The sequence below is a fragment of the Panicum virgatum genome, chromosome 1K (genome assembly GCF_016808335.1).
Source record: "Panicum virgatum strain AP13 chromosome 1K, P.virgatum_v5, whole genome shotgun sequence".
In the NCBI taxonomy this organism is placed as follows: domain Eukaryota; kingdom Viridiplantae; phylum Streptophyta; class Magnoliopsida; order Poales; family Poaceae; genus Panicum; species Panicum virgatum.
In genome coordinates, this window is record NC_053136.1 from 4,514,928 (window position 1) to 4,534,027 (window position 19,100).

Genomic DNA, 19,100 nt, shown 5'->3' on the forward strand with positions numbered 1-19,100 from the left:
GCAAACCACAGCCGGGTGGCGGAAGGCACCCGCCCTAGCCCAGAGGGTGTGTACTCGGGGGTTAGCTAGTCTTAGATCAATCTTCCTCAAGAACTCGATGAACACAACGGGATTTAGAGTGGTTCGGGCCGCCGGAGCGTAATACCCTACGTCCACTATGTGTTGTATTGCCTTCCACGAGAGTGAGAAGGTGCGAGATTTTCTTCCGGTCTGAATTCTGGAGATTGTCCTGTGCACTGCGGGCACCTCCCTCTTATATCTCAAGGGGGCGCGTACACGGCTGTTGGATCCCCGACAGGTGGGCCCAACGATGCGATATAAAATAACGAGGTGTTCACATATTATGGCGTTGCAGGCGAGGGAGATCTCTCTCTTGGATTCGCTCGCCTGCTCCCGGAGCCCTCCGTCCATCATGTCTTGGCGCTGTCTTGTCGAGACGGAGCGCGACGCAGCTAGTAGCATCGCCTGTTATGTAGCTGAGCGGCTATGTAGGGAGCGGCGTAGGCGGCATGATTGAAAAGTGCCGGGCCGTCGTATCCATTTAATGCGGCAGACGGGCTCTGCGCGGCGCGGCTCAGGCGGCTCCACTGTGCTCCTTGGTAATACGCGGCGCGCAGCGGGGCCTGACAAAAGGCTGTCTTGTGTACCGCGGTGGCAGAGCACGCCTTGTCCATCGCATTAAATGCGGTAGGTGGGCGAGTCTTCCTGCGGAAGACTCGCGCACAACCCCACGTCTCCGGGACACGTGGCGGCTCCGGACCCCTACACGGTGAGGGGAGTCCGGACGGGCGCAGGAGGCTCCGGACCCCTCTGGGGGTCCGAGGCCCCGGCGGTCAGCTCGGAGCTTCCCTTTTGTGTAGACACGTGGCGTCACCGGACCCATCCTCAGGCGGGGAACGGTCCGGGGCCGTTGGCCTGGTGAGGGAAAAACCTGGCCTGTGGGGCCTGGCTACTCCATCTTTCCCGCGCAGCTACGGGTAACTACGCGGGTCCTGTCTTGCTGCAGTAAGAGTGGGTATCCCTGTTACAGGGTACCGACAATATGAGATAATGAGATGCATACATGAACATTTCAAGATCTAACTTGGGATGTGTATGACATGCAAATTTGAAAAAAAAAATGTTTCCAAACAAGAGAGATCGACATGTAACAAATGTGTCTAGCTAACAGCATGTAACAAAAGTGCACACGATGGAAACGAAATAGAGAATATCCAGATTTTCATGCATGCGTACATGCAGACATGCAAGCCCCTAGATCCATGGAAGCAGCATCCAGATTTATGTGCATTATCTGTTTTTGTTTGATTGGTGTTAATTCTTTTTTCTTTTTATCTTTCTGTGTGTTAGCTAGAGAGCTACTTTGCCGAACAAGGCTCTCAACTTTCTCTAAGGCATGTGAGGTTGAAACTAAATTTTGTTTGCTGGGATTTGGGGCTGATGTCCTTGACCTTGCCTGCCTTCTTCAGGCTGCTCCTATCATGGAAAAGCTGAAAATCCATGTAAGTTTGATAGACATTTTATGTTTTTTAAAACAAGGGCAGAAGCTCTACTTCACTCCATTAATAAAGTAATAGCTTATTGATCTTTAACAAAGCCGATACCACGTTTGTTAACTAGTTATGCTACTTATAATATTTTATATAAACCCATTGTTGAGGAGGTGGGGAACGATATTTCCAGTGAAGCTTCTACACTCTCTCTTCCATTCCTTAGCATATACATATACAAGGTACAAATTACAAGAAAGGCCCGCTACAATCTACTATTACTAAAAGAACCACCAACACCCCCCTCAACATGGGGCAAATATATCTAAAAGCCTCATCTTGTTACAGTTTTTTCACAAAAGACACCACATTAACACCCTTGGTTAAAACGTCAGCTAATTGATCGCCAGATTTAACAAATTTAATCTGTAACATCCCCTCATCCATTTTCTCCTTGATGAAATGCCTATCTATCTCAACATGCTTAGTTCTATCATGATGAACTGGGTTATTCACCATATTAATTGTAGCTTGATTATCACAATAAAGTTGTGGGGCGGGGGGGGGGGGGCACCGGAGGAGGAGACGGCAGTGGTAGTAGCTTGGGTTGAGGAAAGAGATGGGGATCTAGCAGATGAAGTTGGTTGCACGAATTTATATATTTTTAAATAAGACGAGTGGTCAAATTTGGGGTCAAAAAAATCAAACGACTTATAATTTATAACGGAGGAAGTAAGAAAGAAAGAAAGACATAGAGGTCCTCCGCCTCTGTGCAGGATGACGAGAAGGTTTCCGCTTTCTCGACAAGCAGCAGAAGAATCTCTAACATTGACTGATGCAAATACTCTTAGCTTGAGTCTCAGTGCGGGCAGCTTTGCGGTAAGCAACCACTAAATTCGAACCACCAGGAGTCTAATGTGGAGGGGGAAAGTTGAGGCAGAAATAAGATGACCACTGAAACGACGCCCAAGTCTTGAGCAAAAGGCAGCATGCTTGTTGCCTGGTGCCCAAACGAATTCAAAATGATACTCTAGCTAAAAGGAATGCCTCCAAAAGTACTAGCGCAGTTGGGAGAGTGATTAAATTAAATTAATCTCCCCATGACGACCCCAGCTGACCATCATTATCATTGACGTTGACGAGAACCGCCTCATCAGATCAGGCTACTGACCGTACGTGCTTGATGCTACTGACAGGGAGCAGGTGGCGACGGTGAGGCTGGAGTGAGCGTCGAGCAGCAGTATGTTATAGAAACTCCAAGCACTGTAAAATTTCTTTATATGATTAGTTGACAACTCCGTCAGGTACGCGAGCACAGAGAAATTTGTTTGAACAAGGGTAAACTACTGCTTCTTGGAAATTCTCTTGCACGAGATCGCAGGAGGAAGTACTCACAAACCTTCCACGGATGGCTGCATGGAATCAAAGCGCAGCAGCATATTATATTAGTTGGCAGCTCTCCATCGATTGGCAATCCGACATGGCTGGCTAAAAGAGGGGCTCCGGCAGATTTTGCCTGTAACTGCATCCATCCAGCATTACTGAGTAAGTATGGACAGCATTACACAAAGATTGCTCGTGCTGTCATCACGCGTGCGTGATGCATCCGCCATGGCTGGCTAAAAGAGGGGCTCCGGCAGCAGCGTGACCGTTGGCCTGATCCAGCGCCACCTGTGGCCGCCATTGCAGATTTGCAGTTGACAGGTCAGGCCTTTTCGTTCTGCAGACTGCACGCGGCAGGTGAATCGCCGTTCAGAACTCCGGCCACCAAAAGATTCAGTTTCTCTTTTAAAAAAAAAGATTCAGTTTCCACTCTCACCTCCTCGGGACGAGCAGCTAATTTTGGCGCGCGGTTCCTGGCTCTGAACAGAACAGCCATCAATACAAGATGGACATTCGTAGATATCCAACTAAGGATTTGACAAGGGTATGAGTGTGAATCTTTTGTTTTGGTCCACCTAGTTTCATGTTTGTTACAAAACTGACGTGTATAATTTGAACCATAACTTTTAAAATTTTGGATCGTCCAGAAATCGAATGTCCTTAACCTGTTTTCTCTTCTAAAGACAAGCATGCATATATTACGACTGAGCGCTTAAACCTTACTGAGTAAGGTGGCTTTTCGGTAAAGGGCCACTGGAGTCCTGGACTGAAGAATTCCAGTGCCCAAAAGTTGCACAGATTCCGGGTAGATTGGAAGACGGAGAACTAATATTAATTGAAGTGGGAAGTGAGTGCACGAGGCAATAAGACGACCGCTGACACCAGGTCCAAGTCTTGAGCAAAAGGCAGAATGCTTGTTGGAGAACACGAATTTACAAAACTAAAAACACTGTAAAAAGGAATGCCAGCACTACTAGCTTGTTTTCTTGGAAGTTACTTGTGCTCGGTGGCAAGACCGAGCGATTCTAGTTTTAGACCAGTCTCAGTGGGAGTTTTATAAGCACAGTTACCTAGACTGAGAACTAGGTAATTGTGTCAGATGAGTTTTATGGTGATAAAACTCTCCTCATATCCCATGAAACTATATCCTTCTCTCTCCTTGCCATGTCAGCAAAATTGATGGTGTTTAGTATCATGAAACCCTCCACAAAACCTCCATTGAGACTGACCTTAGTTGTTTGTTTGATTAGTCTTGCACCAAAGTCGCTTTGGTTTTAGTTACCTACTTACCTTTCGAGAAGAAAAGGTGTCAAGTTAACGCAGTTTGGGAGAGTGATTAAGGGTCCCAATGAGGACCCATCATCATCATCAATTCATCATCGATTCATCGTTTGCTCGATCCATGCCCCAGTGTGAGAAAGCTTGAGCACCTGAGTCTCACTCAACCGGGCCTCACCTCATGCACGCAATGGCGGCGCAGGTGCAGCAACGCAGCCCCCATCCGTGGATACGCCTCCTCCTCCTGCCACTCCTCGTCGTGACGGCCGCCTCCGCGGCGGGAGCCTCGCCGGTGATGAGCGACGATCTGCACGCGCTCTCCAAGCTCAAGTCCTCCCTACTCTCCCGCAGCGCCCGCGACAGCGCCTCGCTCGCCGTCTGGGACGTCGCCGCGCCGCCGGCATCGTCCCCCGCGAGCCATCATTACTGCAACTTCTCCGGGGTCACCTGCGACGCCTCCGGCAACCGCGTCGTCGCCATCAACCTCACCGGCGTCCCTCTCCACGGCGGCGTGCTCCCAAGCGAGGTCTCGCTGCTCGACGCCCTCTCCAGCCTCACCGTCGCCGCCTGCTCCCTGTTAGGCCCGATCCCCGCATCGCTCGCCTCGATGCCTCACCTTCGCCACCTCAACCTCTCCACCAACAACATCTCCGGCTTCTTCCCGTCCGGGCCGGAACCCTACTTCCCCTCCGCCGAGGTGATCGACTTCTACAACAACAGCCTCACCGGTCCCCTCCCGCCTTTCGGCGGCGGCAGATTGCGGCACCTGCACCTTGGCGAGAACTACTTCTCGGGCGGCATACCGGAGGGGTACGGCGCCTTCACCCAGCTCGAGCGCCTCGGCCTCAACGGCAACTTCCTATCCGGCCGCGTGCCACCGTCACTGTCGAGGCTCAAGAGACTAAAGGAGATGTATCTAGGTTACGACAACGTGTTCGACGGTGGCATCCCGTCGGAGTTCGGCGAGCTCGAGGCTCTCACCTTGCTTGACATGTCCCACTGCAATCTATCACTCCGGAGCTCGGCCGCCTCACTCGGCTCGAAACGCTCTACCTATACTCGAACAACTTGGTCGGGGAAATCCCGGCCGAACTCGGCAACCTCAAGAACCTCGTGAACATCGACCTCTCCTTCAACAAGCTTACCGGCGAGATACCTGCAAGCTTTGCCGGCCTAGCCAGACTGAAACTGCTCAATTTATTTGGGAACAAACTCCAAGGTTTGATTCCAGAGTTCATTGGGGAATTGCCTCAGCTGGAAATCCTCCAAGCATGGAAAAACAATCTCACTGGAGAGCTCCCGGCCAACCTGGGCAACAACGGCAGGCCGTTGACGCTGGATGTCACGGACAACCGGCGCCATACCGCCCGGCCTCTGCGCCGGGAGGCGGCTTCAGTTTCTCTTCCTGATGCGTAACAAGCTCTCTGGGCCAATCCCCGGAGACCTCGGCAAATGCAAGACGCTTGCAAAAGTTTGCCTGAACAGCAACTTCCTCAATGGCTCCATTCCGGCCGGCCTTCTTGATCTCCCCATGAACAACATGCTGGACTTGAGCGACAACCTGCTCTCAGGCGAGCTCCCGGAGGTGATCCCCAGTGCCGGGCTGCGCTTTCTGTCAGTGGCGTCCAACAGGTTATCCGGTCCTGTGCCGCCGGAAATCGGTCACCTCAAGAAGCTGTCCTTGCTCAACTTGAGCGCCAACGCGCTCACCGCCGGCGTCCCGGGAGAGCTCAGCCACTGCGAGTCGCTGACCGTGCTGGACCTCAGCCGCAACCAGCTCACCGGTGAGATACCGACAGAGATCACGAATCTGAAGCTTCTGACGATGCTGAACCTGTCGAGGAACAGCATCTCCGGTGAGCTTCCCCTGGAGATCAGTAAGATGATCAGCCTTGGGGTTCTTGACGTGTCGTACAATAACCTCAGTGGCCGCGTGTCGCAGTCGCAACTTCAGGGGGTGTTCGCCATCTCAGACGCGGCAGATTTTGAAGGCAACCCTGGCCTCTGCGTGGAGCGCGTCACTGCCGCCTCCTGCTACCGTCTGCAGCGTTCGCGGGGGGCGCCGCGTCAAGGCGAGGACGATGCCGCTGTGGCTTGTGCCGGCCGTCAGTGCCGTGGTGGTGGTGGTGGCCATGGCCTCGTACCTTGGGCGGCTAAGGTGGCGGCGGGACGCGGCGAAGCGGCGGCCGGCGGCTTGGAAGATGACGCGGTTCCAGAACCTGGACTTGGAAATGGAGGACGTGCTCGGGTGCCTCAGGGAGGAGAACGTCGTCGGCAGAGGCGGCGCCGGCACCGTGTACCGCTGCGCGACACGCGGCGGCGCGGATGTCGCCGTCAAGCGCCTCCCGGGCCCCGGCCGCCGCGACCACGGCTTCCGGGCGGAGGTGGCCACGCTCGGCGGCATCCGGCACCGCAACATCGTGCGGCTGCTCGGCTTCGCGTCGGGCGCGGAGGGGAACCTGCTGCTGTCCGAGTACATGCCGGCGGGGTCGCTGGGCGCGGCCCTGCGCGGCGAGCGCGGCGCGCTGCTGGGCTGGGGCGCGAGGCTCCGCGTCGCCACCGAGGCGGCGCGCGCGCTGTGCTACCTGCACCACGAGTGCAAGCCGAGGATCCTGCACCGCGACGTCAAGTCCAGCAACATCCCGCTGGACGCGGCGATGGAGGCGCACGTCGCCGACTTCGGCCTCGCCAAGTTCCTCAACCGCGGCGCGTCCGGCTCCGGCGCCGTGACGGCGGCGGAGGACGTGCCGGCCGTCGCCGGCACGTACGGGTACATCGCCCCCGGTAAGACCCGATCACCCGAACGGCGCGTCTCTATGCAATCACAAGCGATGGCACCCGCTACTTGACCATGTTGTGTGCAGAGTACGCGTACACGCTACGGGTGGACGAGAAGACGGACATGTACAGCTTCGGCGTGGTGCTGCTGGAGCTCGTCACGGACCGCCGCCCGCTCGGCGACTTCGGCGACGAGATCGACCTCGTCCACTGGGCCCGGAGCACCGTGCCGAGGCCGTCGGACGCTGTGGCAATCCTCGCTTTGGCCGACCCACGGCTGCCGCCGGAGCCGGCCGGCCTGATCGCCCGCCTCTTCAGGGTGGGCATGTCGTGCGTCCGAGAGAGCAGCCAGGCGCGACCCACCATGCGGGAGGTCGTGCACGTCCTCTCCAGCTTCGTAACACCAGTTGACAACCCAGCCTGCTAAACTCATCCACTGTAACAAACACTACCGATGACTTGGATAAAAATAAAAGCTGATACCACATTAGCGTCTAGCACGCTCATCCTGGACCACAGTTTCCACTATGACTCTATAAGTTTGTGGCGTTCCAAAAGTAACACGGATGTTTCACGCTTTAGCGCATGGCAAGAATAAAAGAGAGGCTACAGTCTTGCATCAAAAAATTCGGAGCAAACAAACCATGATCCAAGGCTCCAACCTGTTAGTATACAACAACATGGCAGCAGATAACTGATGAGAAATTATATGCTAATTTCCAATGGCACAAAGGGGATGAGCTATATTTTTCAACAACGTAGAGGGAGTTGGCTCTAGTTTCTCTCGGTCTTGAGAACCCATTCTTTAGTCCAAACAAAAAGGAAATGATCTATTAACATCCTCCGATCCATTAACTTGTAATGAGGGTTTTTTTTTGGCAGTCTATCGGATATTCGGATCCCCGTCTGCCACCAGCCAGCTGCCTTAATAGTTTTTCTCCAAATGCATGTATTTCTTACCCCGAATGTTCATCCACGTGCACGGAAAAATTTTATAGGTAATTAGCTAGTTATTTCCGGAGTGATAGTTTGACTGCAGTGTTTTACCATCACCAAGTGTCATGTAAAGACACTAGGGGAATCCTGCATCTTGACAACTATATGACTTCGACAAAAGATTTTAGTTTCTAGACTCGACAAAGTTTATTCACTATACTTTTAGCTTTGCTCTGGGTGTCCATGGTACTAAGGAAAAATCCATCATCTTCCTATTAATTAGTGGGTGATAATTTATCTCTTAAATATCTATTCTCAAGTTGATATTTATAAATAACTATAAATATCTTTGGACTAAGTTTAAAACCAATTATCTCATCTATATATTAGTTTGATAGTCAGAAAGGTCATCTAATTGCCCAACCAAAGAAATTCATATTATTGCAACTATATTGATGGGATGAGATACAATGCGAGAGACAATATGATTTTGTATTAGTTGGCCAATGATGTTGAATGAGAATGGTAGAAGGATATCTATTAGTCAATTATACTAATAATTTTTTTTGCTTCAAATCTTGTCTACTAGCCTAGGTACTTCAGTATTCATTTGTGCATTCTAAATGCCAAAAAACAAGAACACTCAGTATTATTTATTAGCAAGAAAGTACATAACAAACACTTCATTCTTTAGACTTTTTAGGAAACATTTTTGTTACAAATCTGTTTTGTGTTCTCGTGAAATCACACCCACACAATACCTCTAGTAATTTGATCATATGTGTAAATTTAAAAATTTGTAGAAGGAGATAATTGAGTTAATGAATAGCAGCCCAGAAAGGAAGACGTAGAGAGAATTTCATTCTGAAAAAGCAACAGTTGCATACACCAAATGCAAAGAAGAACAATTTCATCCTGATAATGACAAAGCGAATCGCAAGAGCATCTATTTCATTCTGATAGAGCAGCGATTTCATTCATTGTGATAAAAAATGAATGAATCACTTCATTCTAACAAACCCAAACTAAATGAAATCTATCCAAACATTGAAATATCTCCAATAGAGCGACAATTTTATTCATTTTGACAAAATTGAGTGAATCGGTGTCAAGACAAGTTCATTCTGAAAAAACCCAATCTTCAAAGAGATGTATTTGGTGTACACACATCCAATGCGCATGTGCTGCTCAATGCTTGCTGAGAGAACTCCTCCCTCAGCTAAACAAGGCCATCGCAATAAGCAGTTTGCAATAGCTCCTTCCATAGAGTGATCAAGTTGAGTTCCTAAAACTCCATTTGGGACTTGGCGTTCAATCCCTTGCTCCTCAACTTCTATTAATCGTCATCTTCTTGCTTGGGGTTACACCATCGCCAGGCATGGTAGCGTTGGTCTGCACGTATAATTCAAAAATCAACCAACAAAATCACATTTCACCCAATAATTCCAATTCAATTCCACCAAATCCTGAGAAACAATAGGAATCCGTCATGAATATGAGGACTAAGAAGCAATGGAAAATCTAAACTTATCAGGAAGACGACCTAGTCTCTGTCCACGATGCGGCGATTGATGGTGGGACCCACACGGATGATGTCATGGCTGCGCGCTAGCGCCCGCTGAACCGCCACAAGCTCCTCTTGGGTCACCGCAATGGCTTGATCCACCTAGTTGATCATTGTGTCAATCCTCTCCATGCTGCCCACGACGCCATCTTGGCCTCAACCTTCCGCACCACCATGTCTGGGTTAAAGACTCGTAACACATTGTTCGCCTTGATGTGCCTGCCTGCATCGAAGGAGGGGTATTTTATTTCTACCTGATTATAGAGCAGAGCGAGCGAGATGAACTAGGGGACACACCGAGGGTGGTGGGTGACTGGCTAGCGTGGTTGTTGATCCAGTAGAGTGATGTCAGTCTCCGCTCCCATGTAACAAGCAAATGAACGAGATGTGACTTGAGATTGGGGGTATGCAACCAGCTACCATAGCCCCTTCATTATCCACAACGTACAAATTCCTTTGAATTGTTGTGCTAGTCTAGAAAACCTGAAATATGGGCACCATCGTTTGTTTCTGAAAATGATGGGAAGATAGTGGTAATGTTTCACTCTTTTGTTTTTCAACACACACATTTGGAGGGTCTGATTTAGAAATTGTTGCTAGAGTTGGTCTTAGCTTTGAGATTAGTGTAATGATGATCTAATAGTCACGTCTGTCTTCTTTTTGGGTTACCTCGGTATTTTGTTTTGTTAAATAAACCTATTGAAATTTTTAGCCTGGAAGTTTAGCGGCTAGGTGGGTATCATCGGCCTGGGTTGGTCCAACAGCTGCTCGGCCCAAGTTTAAGGCAGTTTGAACTCAAGCATGAACTTATCTTTGTCTGGGCAAGATCAAGATCACAAGCGATTGTTTGAATATGGTCAGAGCTTTTAGAGATGTTGGCATGGGCCTCAGGCAGATCAGGATGACAATGTCTGAATTCCAAGCAGCTGAAGTCATTGGAGCATTCGTTGTGTTCAACTAGATGCGAAGACGGATCCAGCCAAGCAAGTTTACCTTTAAATTAAAGTAACTAGCAAGGTGGCCCGCACAAATAGCGCGGGTATCTAGTTTCTCTACTAACATTTGTTTTTTTAAATTTGAAAAGTAAATTTTGTTTCGTTGTTTCAAGAGAAAGTAAATTCCTAGGCCATTAAAGTTATATTACTAAGATAAATCAAGGCTAGAGATTAAGGTAAATTAAGGCTAGGGTAACCTCACAGGATAATCAAGGTCATTAAATCATCATAAACATTAGCGCTATTTATTATTTTATTTTTTTCAACTATGTGGTAATTTCTAAACCCTCTAAATATTTAAAACTTATTTGTATTTATTTGTTGTACTCAATGAAGATCTCATCCGCATGCTCAATTTTTATCAAATGTTGTATAGTCTAACTTCGCTCGATCAATAGATCTATTTGTAGTTCATATGTTTCTAATTTCAAGATCTAATCAACCAAAATATTTTCTCATAGATCAATTGGTTACTTCATATAGATTGAGATATTTATAAATATTTTCATAAAAAACATAGATATTGTAGGTTTCTAAATTTTTCTCATAATTAAACCACCATCCATTTGCAGAAAATAATGCCTTATGCAATGCCTATCAAAATAGCATAGTGCAGGCTTGCAACCCTTGTGCGCGAAGCTTCTCCCATTCTTATGTTCTTCGATACCCTTCTACAGTAGCTCATCGAGATCCCATCACTTCCGGCCCTTCCTCTTCTCCTTTGGTGTCTCGCCGATGGTGAGAGGGAGGCGAGCCAGTCCCCTTCTTCTCTGTATATTATGGTATATTATCTATGACCTGTTGTGCTCAGATGGATGCTCGGCGGCCGTGCCGCCACTCCCTGCTATTGCAGCTATTGCTGGTGCCATTGCCGTCTCCATTGTGGTAGCTGCAGGTCAAACCCGAATAAAGGCTCCTTCCCTCCCTCTTTTTCTTCCTTTTGCTCCGCCCGACCAAATCTCTCCCCTTTCTCCATTTTCTCTGTCATGTCGTTTGGCTCCTCCACTTCCTCCTTCCTCTTTTCACCCTCCTTTCTCTTGCTTCAAGGTTTCTACTTGAATCTGCTTGTTTAAGTTTTAATTTTGGTTAGAGTCATGGTAGATCTGCTTACTCGTGCAGTGGATTTGCTTGTGTTCTTTGCAAGAGTGAATTTGTGCGGTCTTTGCTTGCTGATTTTCATTGTGATTCTAGTTTTCTTCAGCTGTTTCCCGCCACCTTTTCTATTGAAGAAGCTTTGAGCTTTTATCTCTCTAGAACCCCTGGAGTCTTTGTTGTGTTGCAAGCCTTCCCCGAATTTGAGGAGTCCACTTTTCTACTCACTAGCGCCACTTTCATTTGCATCACTGGGTTGGAGGTGTTGTTCTTCAACAATGGGATCTTGTTCCTCTCCCATCCTCCTAGCAGGCTGCTCCGCACTTGCTCCAAGCATCATTATATGCCCTTTTGGATGCTCGTGCCTCTGGTGGCTTTCGCCGGCGAGCTTTATGGCAGTGATGATGGTGTTTTGTAGCTTGCACGTGGATTCTTGTGAGGTCACGCTTCTGTGATGCGTGGAGGTGTTTCCATGTGTCTAGCCATTTGGACCTAGTTTGTAATAGGCTCCTCTTTAGGGGCGCCTTTTTGTAAGACTACAACTTCTAAAATATATATTATAAATTTATTTTGTCGGTACCCTGCAACAGGGATACCCACTCTTACTGCAGCAAAGCAGGACCCGCGTAGTTATCCGTAGCTGCGCGGGAGAGACGGAGTAGCCAGGCCCCACAGGCCAGGCTTTTTCCCTCACCAGGCCAACGGCCCCGGACCGTTCCCCGCCTGAGGATGGGTCCGGTGGCGCCACGTGTCTCCATGGAAGGGAAGCTCCAAGCTGACCGCCGAAGCCTCGGACCCCCAGAGGGGTCCGGGACCTCCTACGCCCGTCCGGACTCCCCTCACCGTGTAGGGGTCCGAAGCCGCCACGTGTCCCGGAGACGTGGGATCGTGCGCGAGCCTTCCGGAGGAAGACTCGCCCACCTACCGCATTTAATGCGATAGACAAGGCGTGCTCTGCCGCCGTGGTACACAAGACAGCCTTTTGTCAGGCCCCGCTGCGCGCCGCGTATTACCAAGGAGCACAGTGCAGCCGCCTGAGCCGCGCCCGCGCAGAGCCCGCCTGTAGCATTAAACGGATACGACAGCACGGCACTTTTCCATCATGCCGCCTACGCCGCAAGCTACACCGCCCGCTTAAGCAATGTGACGGGCGGTGTCACTAGCTGCGACCGGCCCGACCTGACAAGACGACGCTAGGACATGATGGACGAAGGGCTCCGGGAGCAGGCGAGGGAATCCAAGAGAAAGATCTCCTTTGCCTGCGATGCCATAATGCATGAACAGTGCGTTAGGTTATACTACATCGTTGGACCCACCTGTCGGGGATCCAACGACTGTGTACGCGCCCCCTTGAGATATAAAAGGGAGGCGCTCGCTGTGCACAGGACACATCCATACAGACTCAAGCTCTCGCACCTCCTCACGCTTGTGGGAAGGCAATACAACACACAGTGGATGTAGGGTATTACGCTCCGGCGGCCCGAACCACTCTAAATCCTGCTGTGTTTCTTGTGTTCTGGAGGGAGATCGATCTAAGACTAGCTACCCCCTGAGTACACACCCTCTGGGCTAGGGCGGGTGCCTTCCGCCACCCGGCCGTGGTTTGCAACTCCACGACATTTTGGCGCCAAAATGTCGTGGGGTTTCTAGGGGTACCCACAGCCGGGTGGCGGAGCGCACCCGCCTATTCCCCGTGAGGGAGTACTCGGGAAGTACTAGGCGATGGGGCTGAATCTATGCTGAGACAAGGACTCAAGAACACACGATTTAGAGTGGTTCGGGCCGCCGGAGCGTAATACCCTACGTCCACTGGGAGATGTATTGTTCTTGGTGGTGTGTATGAACCTATCCTCTGCTGGTCTTGGCACTTACCCAGCCTGAGGTTTTCTAACGGCGCTCTCCCCTTTTATAGATCAAGGGGGGGCGGATACATAGAACGTTGATGCCCCGACAGGTGGGCCCAACGTGACTGTGGCTACAGTGGTAGCGAATCTTTCCTTCGATATGCGTACTGCTGCTCTTCTGACACAGGGGGCCTTCTCTTGTCCCGTCAGCGAGGCGCCCGTTGGAGTAGCGTAGCTTGCGGCGTGGCCTGCTGAGGCTATTATGTAGCGTCATAATGGGTGAAGCCGAGCCGTCGTATCCGACTGTTACGGCAGACTGGCAGACGCGGCATGGGCGGCGCCATCGGCTCCACTGCCTTGGTAATACGCGATCAATAGTGCCCCCTGGTCAGTCAAACGCCTCGGCTTCCACTATATCAAAGTGGACGTCCACCTACTGCAATGAATGCGAAGGTAGGTGGACCTCAATATGAGACCAAGGGCCTCATACACGTGTCGGCCCCGGACCACCCTGAGGCGGGGCGTCCAAACTTTCCCTTTGAGAGGGGTCCGGTTGCTATCCAGGACCCTATGAGGGGTCCGGGACCCCGCGGGGGTCTGGATTCCTTGGGAGGTCCGGAGCCCCGGCTGCTTGCGCTTGAGCGCCTGTTTTTCCTGGGACACGTGGCGTTCCCAGACCTTCCCCGGCCGTGGAACAGGTTCGGACCTTTGTCGGGAGGACAGGACCTCGGACTGCAGGGGTACGGCTGTTTGGTTGTAGTCAAGGATGACTACTAAGGCTCTTGCCTAGTCACAGCAAGAGGGGGTACCCCAGTCCTGGGGTACCGACAGTGGCCCCCGGGCCCACCTCGGGAGAGGTACGAACCCGCGGGTGGGGCCACCATCGTGATGTGTTCCTACGCAACTTGATTGCGTTGGTGTGCTCTTGGAGAGAGTGGGCATCCCGGACCCCTGAGGCCGGTATGCTTGTTGCCTGGTTTAGGTACTAGAGTGCTCTCCACAGGGCGACGAAGGTGTAGGCTTAGGGTACGGAACCAAGCTAAGCGACTACACGGACTTCGGATCGCTCAGGGGGTAGCACTACTTCCCGGACCCGGCTTTTGTCGACCGTGGCGAGCGGTCTCCGCCGGAGCGGGCCACCGGAGTGGACTTGGAGCGACCGGGGCGAGCGGTCTCCGCCGGAGCGGGCCACCGGAGTGGACTTGGAGCGACCGGGGCGAGCGGTCTCCGCCGGAGCGGGCCACCGGAGTGGACTTGGAGCGACCGTGGCGAGCGGTCTCCGCCGGAGCGGGCCACCGGAGTGGACTTGGAGCGACCGTGGCGAGCGGTCTCCGCCGGAGCGGGCCACCGGAGTGGACTTGGAGCGACCGGGGCGAGCGGTCTCCGCCGGAGCGGGCCACCGGAGTGGACTTGGAGCGACCGTGGCGAGCGGTCTCCGCCGGAGCGGGCCACCGGAGTGGACTTGGAGCGACCGGGGCGAGCGGTCTCCGCCGGAGCGGGCCACCGGAGTGGACTTGGAGCGACCGGGGCGAGCGGTCTCCGCCGGAGCGGGCCACCGGAGTGGACTTGGAGCGACCGGGGCGAGCGGTCTCCGCCGGAGCGGGCCACCGGAGTGGACTTGGAGCGACCGTGGCGAGCGGTCTCCGCCGGAGCGGGCCACCGGAGTGGACTTGGAGCGACCGTGGCGAGCGGTCTCCGCCGGAGCGGGCCACCGGAGTGGACTTGGAGCGACCGGGGCGAGCGGTCTCCGCCGGAGCGGGCCACCGGAGTGGACTTGGAGCGACCGTGGCGAGCGGTCTCCGCCGGAGCGGGCCACCGGAGTGGACTTGGAGCGACCGGGGCGAGCGGTCTCCGCCGGAGCGGGCCACCGGAGTGGACTTGGAGCGACCGGGGCGAGCGGTCTCCGCCGGAGCGGGCCACCGGAGTGGACTTGGAGCGACCGTGGCGAGCGGTCTCCGCCGGAGCGGGCCACCGGAGTGGACTTGGAGCGACCGTTGCTGACAATCCGATGAAGCATGTTACCGGACCTCATAGTAAGGTGCAAAGAAACCAAGCCTTATACTAGAAGAGAGCCCGGGACCTCTAAAGTCAGCAGTCCTGGATACTAGAGTACTTGTAACAGGGTAGTGAAGTACGTAAACTTAGGGTACATTACCAGGCTAAGCCACGCGGAGCTTCTCTACCCCAGGATACAAATACCACTTCTCCAGAGCAGGTCCCTAGGGGTCCGGACTGCCTTCCAGCTAGAAGGGGTGTCTTCACCTGACCACAAGCCAGCAACTCAACTTGGATTGTTAGCAACAAAGGTAAAGACTCTGTTTGGGAGGAAGAAATGGTCAGCCGAAAAAACAGCCATCCAGAATGAATGAATGTAACCGGGGTGGAGCCTAGATAAGGTCAAGAAAGAAAATCTCCTTTATCATTGTGGTTATCACGGTATACATCAGAGGTCGGGATTACGAGGTCGGACCTCCACCGCTCCGGACCGCTTTTGCCTGTTTGTGTGATAGGGCCAGAGGCCGGGTTTACAAGGTCGGACCTTGACCGCTCTGGACACACACATAGACACCACGCTATTACAAAGGGGAAATTCTCTCATTCCTTTCTTAGGAGTAACCTACGGCTGCATGCTATACAGCGTGTTCTTCGGAGGTGAAGGCGCCTTGGATGTGCCTGAACCGCATCATCCAGGATCACCTCGGGAGCTCGGGGGGCCCCTCCTTGCCTAAGAGCTGTCACATGCTTACATGGCATGAGACAAATTCTTTGGCCTTGAATGGAAAAGGCCCCCTCCCCCTGCCGTCGCCGTTGCCGATGGAAACCAGAACCCTTGCGCAGCAGATGGACCGGTGCGACGCATGGAGAAGTGCGGTCGTTCGCCGGCTTGTCCTTGGTGCTAGCGCCAAGGGCCCCCGCGCGAGGTGGCGGGGTCCTGCCTGCAGCAACACCGAGCAACGCTGAGGTGGATCTCCGGTGCTGCGGCGGCAGGAGGTCTCGGTCAACTTCCTCCGGGATGGCTGTCGGCTCTAGGCTCCAAGTTGAGAGAAAGCCTTGAGCCGACGTCATGCCATCGCAGAGGGGGCGTGGCCGTTGCTTGAGAGAAAACCTTGAGTCGACGTAGGAGCGGCGGCGCGCAGCGGCGCCTCCGCTGTACGCTGCTACGCCGGCTCTGAGGTGTCGCGGTGGCGACACACAGCAGACGCCGCTGCCGTGCGCCGCCGCACCGAGGTCGTCGGAGCGCCGGTGCCATAGCATGCAGAGTGAGTGTGCTTTCCTTCATCTTCAAGTTTGTCGTTGCAGAGGGAGAACGCAGCCCAGAGGCCTGAAGATCCAGCCAACGCCTGTCTTCCCCACGGACGGCGCCAAAATGTCGTGGGGTTTCTAGGGGTACCCACAGCCGGGTGGCGGAGCGCACCCGCCTATTCCCCGTGAGGGAGTACTCGGGAAGTACTAGGCGATGGGGCTGAATCTATGCTGAGACAAGGACTCAAGAACACACGATTTAGAGTGGTTCGGGCCGCCGGAGCGTAATACCCTACGTCCACTGGGAGATGTATTGTTCTTGGTGGTGTGTATGAACCTATCCTCTGCTGGTCTTGGCACTTACCCAGCCTGAGGTTTTCTAACGGCGCTCTCCCCTTTTATAGATCAAGGGGGGGCGGATACATAGAACGTTGATGCCCCGACAGGTGGGCCCAACGTGACTGTGGCTACAGTGGTAGCGAATCTTTCCTTCGATATGCGTACTGCTGCTCTTCTGACACAGGGGGCCTTCTCTTGTCCCGTCAGCGAGGCGCCCGTTGGAGTAGCGTAGCTTGCGGCGTGGCCTGCTGAGGCTATTATGTAGCGTCATAATGGGTGAAGCCGAGCCGTCGTATCCGACTGTTACGGCAGACTGGCAGACGCGGCATGGGCGGCGCCATCGGCTCCACTGCCTTGGTAATACGCGATCAATAGTGCCCCCTGGTCAGTCAAACGCCTCGGCTTCCACTATATCAAAGTGGACGTCCACCTACTGCAATGAATGCGAAGGTAGGTGGACCTCAATATGAGACCAAGGGCCTCATACACGTGTCGGCCCCGGACCACCCTGAGGCGGGGCGTCCAAACTTTCCCTTTGAGAGGGGTCCGGTTGCTATCCAGGACCCTATGAGGGGTCCGGGACCCCGCGGGGGTCTGGATTCCTTGGGAGGTCCGGAGCCCCGGCTGCTTGCGCTTGAGCGCCTGTTTTTCCTGGGACACGTGGCGTTCCCAGACCTTCCCCGGCCGTGGAACAGGTTCGGACCTTTGTCGGGAGGACAGGACCTCGGACTGCAGGGGTCCGGCTGTTTGGTTGTAGTCAAGGATGACTACTAAGGCTCTTGCCTAGTCACAGCAAGAGGGGGTACCCCAGTCCTGGGGTACCGACATATTTGTTTTATTAAAGAATGGCATAATGCATTCAGTCCACTCTTAATTGATTTCTTGTCATACTCTGCCGAGGTTACGACTGAGTCTACCGGTTATGCTTCCCCTATCATCTAATTATGCTTTGCAACAATTAAGTGTTGTCTAATCTTTACTTTTATGGAGTTTTTATTAAACACAGATCAAATTTATCTATTTACTAATCGTATTTGGCATGGACTTTTTTGTCATATTCTAACTTTCTTAATTTTTTATTCCAAACTTAGCTATTTATTAATTGTATTTGATATGGACTCTTGAGTTTCCTTATTTTCTAATTCTAAATTTATCTATTTACTAATTTTGCTTGGTATGGACTTTTTGACCATATTCTATTTTTTATTTTTTAGTTCTGAACTTAGCTATTTATTAATCGTATTTGATATGGACTCTTGAGTTAATCTAGACCGTTAACTAATCATATTCAATATGTACTGTTTTGTCATTGTCTATTTTTTTCTTTTTTATTTATTTTGAATTTAGGTATTCTAATCGTATTTTTCATGTACTCTTTGATTAAGTCCTATTTTTATTTTTCAAATTCTAAATTTAGCCAGTTACTAATCGTATTCGGTAAGAACTTTTTAATTATTAATTGTATTTGATATGAACTCTATGGGTTAGTTTAGATCGCTAGATCTTTATAAAATCCAATAATATAAATTTCTCTCTATTTTAGATTAACGTGAGAATTTGTAGAATCTTTTGAAGAACATGGCGGTTTCTTTTAACACTCTTTAATTAATTAATATAATAGATAGTATATATTTCATTTTGGTTGGGTGATATGCAGAGGTAGAGCCAGATTTTTTTTTCAAAACTGTTGTATCAACTTAATGTAATGATCTCAAAAGAATAATGCAGATTCATTTATATTATCAAAAAGCTACTAATATTGATCATATGCATCTTCTTCATCATCATGGTAGCTCCATGGCGTTTTAAATGTTGATTCTTCTTGGAGATAGTCGGATCTTCATATGTCATTAGTGTTGCTACCTCAGATCACTACAACATACTCCGTCCGTTCCAAATTATAAGATATTCCAAGAATATTGGAGAGTCAAAACAATCTCAAATTTGACCAAGATTATAGAGAGAAATATAAAGATTTATGATATCAAATTGATGTAATATGAAAATATAACTAATAAAAAATCTAATGGTACTCACTCTGTTCGGTGTGCTGTGGCTGGTGGCTGGTGCTGATTTGTTGTGAGAGAAAAGTACTGCTGGCTGGCTGGTGGCTGTTGGCTGGTGCTGGTTTAGTGTGAGAGAAAAATACTGTTGACTG

The 19,100-nt window shown here is 51.2% G+C and overlaps 1 pseudogene; it reads left to right on the top strand.

Moving 5' to 3' along the window:
- Positions 1-4,341: 4,341 nt before the first annotated feature.
- Positions 4,342-7,356, top strand: LOC120648092 (annotated as a pseudogene).
- Positions 7,357-19,100: the final 11,744 nt, after the last annotated feature.